The following is a 2,866-nucleotide window of genomic DNA, read 5'->3' on the forward strand; positions in this document are numbered from 1 at the left end:
TGTTGATCCAAAAATTGCCATTTTATGGACATAGGTAAACAATTTTCTTCCACATTTTGAAACAAAATTGCGTTGACACAAGCAAAAAGAAATGATACTGAGCTTTACAGTCAGTACATTCATCCAAAGCATGTTTCCATCTAGGGACAAATTGTTTTAAGGGTTGTCATTTACTGTCAAATTCCCTAGAGACTTCCCTAATTAGAAAAGCTCTGAAAGAGTAAGAGTGTGAGAAGTGTAGAAAAGATAACCTTAAAAAAAAAAAAAAAAGTACTATAGCATGGTTCCACTCAGACTGTCATCCTTTGAGGTGAAGTCTTACAGAATCATTCTGTCCTAGGTTGTTTGATCAACATCTCTGGGAACTTTTATCCCTCAGAGAAGCATCACAAAAAGTCTTTGAAAGAAGAACATTTGAATTTGTGATGCAAACGGAACTGCTTGATCAGCATCCTGTAGGACACATTGCCTAACGTGTCCTTTTCCATTTTTCTTAGTGAAGTTCTTCACTAGTAAAGGTCTGTGGCAGATCACTTGATAACTGGCAGACATAAAAAGGTCTTGCTGGAAAAAACAAATTAAGTTGAAACTAGCATGTCTCTGCTCATCTGCAAAGCCAGTTGCCTACTTAACAGCAATGTTTGAAAAGAGAGAATTAATTAGCAATTGATCCGATCCAGTGAAAAAATAAAAGGGCAGTGTCCTGAACTATAAGTGGAAAGAAAGTACAGTACAGCCTTCTGTAATTGTGGGAATCATTATATCTCTGTACAGATTTCATAATAACACATGCATCTTACATAATTAAACAAAGATTGTTGAATCCACATAGAGGGATAAGTCGTTCTCCCAGGTAGTATTAAGTTAGTTAAGCACTTACTCTATAGGTTCGCTGGGTAATCATTGAGTCACATAAATCACTTCTCAAATGACTCCACACTTTTTTAGTCAAAGTTAATCCTTAAGGTGAGATGTTTCCTCAGAAGCAAAAGAATTTGTACATTTTGCATTTGTACACTTTGTACATTTTGCATGATTATTTCTGAAGTGTAATTTCATTCTCCTTTCCCAGATGACAGCTGCTTTCCTGCCTTCACTTTGCAGAAGACAAAGCCTGTCCTGAACTTATAGCATATGAATCTCTAGTAACTGCTACCCCACCATCCTTGGGATTCATTTTGATTCTCACTGTCCAGGTGGTTGAAATCATTACTGGAGTTTGCTACTTCATCTCCCTTGCCTTGTAAGTAGGACTCTAACAAGAATGTTCTGGTGGCTTTATGAACAAAGTCTAAAATATTCTGCCAGTCCGTTTGTATGCCTGAATCACTAATTCCCCAATTGCTGAAGAAAATTTATTATAGCAATCTGACTAATATCTTAGTCACCTGGATACTATTTGCAATCCATATAAACAGAGAACAAGTAAAAATGACTTATCCACTATCTAGGTCCAGTTTAAGAAATCTGTGGGTAAGAAAGTCAGGCAGACTCCCACTGCCAGAAAAGAAAGGTTGCTATATGATTTACGGGGACAGTGGATTTTCACCTCTGCTATCTTCTTAATATTGTCCACTGTTAATGTCGAGATGACACGAAAAGATATTTGAGTACCACAAACAGACTTGTTTAAATAGCACAGCTGACCGAAAAGTTAAGTTTGACTCAAACCAAATCTGAAAATAAATAAACTGAAGATAACACCTTTCAGTGTACAGATTTGAAACTGAAGAATGAGCTTTAATTTCCCATTTATGATTTAATTGGTACACGAGGAAACATACTTCAGTATCTTTCTACTAAAGGACTGTTACAACTGCATATTGCTGTGTTCAGAAGAAAAATCTTCTACCAAAAATGAGTTCCATGGAACTGAAACAAATCTGCCCCCCCTCACATGTAACTTAATATTCCTTTGGTTAGAGGCGTTAAAGTAATTCTATTGAAAAGGAGAAGGAGAAGGAGAGGGAGAGGAAGAGGAAGAGGGAGAGGGAGAGGGAGAGGGAGAGGGAGAGGGAGAGGGAGAGGGAGAGGGAGAGGGAGAGTCAAGAAACTGGCATAAGGGTCTTTCTGTGAAGATTAGTATCTGCAACATTAGACACAGATAGTCAGCTGTCTTTTAACATCCTGGAAATGAAAGAGCATAAGAATTCAAGTGAAAATTACAATTCCTTTCCCATAACAAAGTATAGGAAATAGAATCAGCTAAAATAAGAGTATAATGGTGTAAATTCATTTTTTTTTAGAGCCTACACGGTCAAAATAGCCTTTTGTATCACCTTTATTATTATTATTATTATTATTATTATTGATGAGTATAAGCAGTAATTTTGAACTGGGTATTTATAAGTTATTATATTCTATATATAAGCTGGGCCATCACTGGGAACTCTAACATCAGGAAGCAATATGAGTTAGCAGTTTCAAAACCTGTGATTAACAGCTGCTATGTTACCTTGTCAGTATTCATAATAGCTAGAATACTGAATATATTTGGAGTATGGACATTCATTTAACAATGAACTTGAGAAATGAGACTCAAATTGAGGAATAAAACATAACTGCACATGAAAGCAATGAAAGACAAATTCTTCTTAAATTTATTATAAATAGACTGAAGGAGAAATTTAAAATTTTGATAGGCTTCAGGAAAAGATCACCAACGTATAAAATCATAAAAATACACTACCATCATAAGTTTCTAAATTGGTAGCTGAATAAAGTTTTCTAAAATAATTCATTTAGCACATTTTTAATGGAATATATCAAACAAAAAAAGAATCTGTGCAGGATCTGAGAGTATGAAGAAAGATGACCTTTTCTAAAGCTTAGATGCCATCTGCTGGATGGGTAAAAAGAATGCAAT

This window comes from Anser anser, assembly GCF_964211835.1.
Source record: "Anser anser genome assembly, chromosome: Z".
NCBI lineage: Eukaryota > Metazoa > Chordata > Aves > Anseriformes > Anatidae > Anser > Anser anser.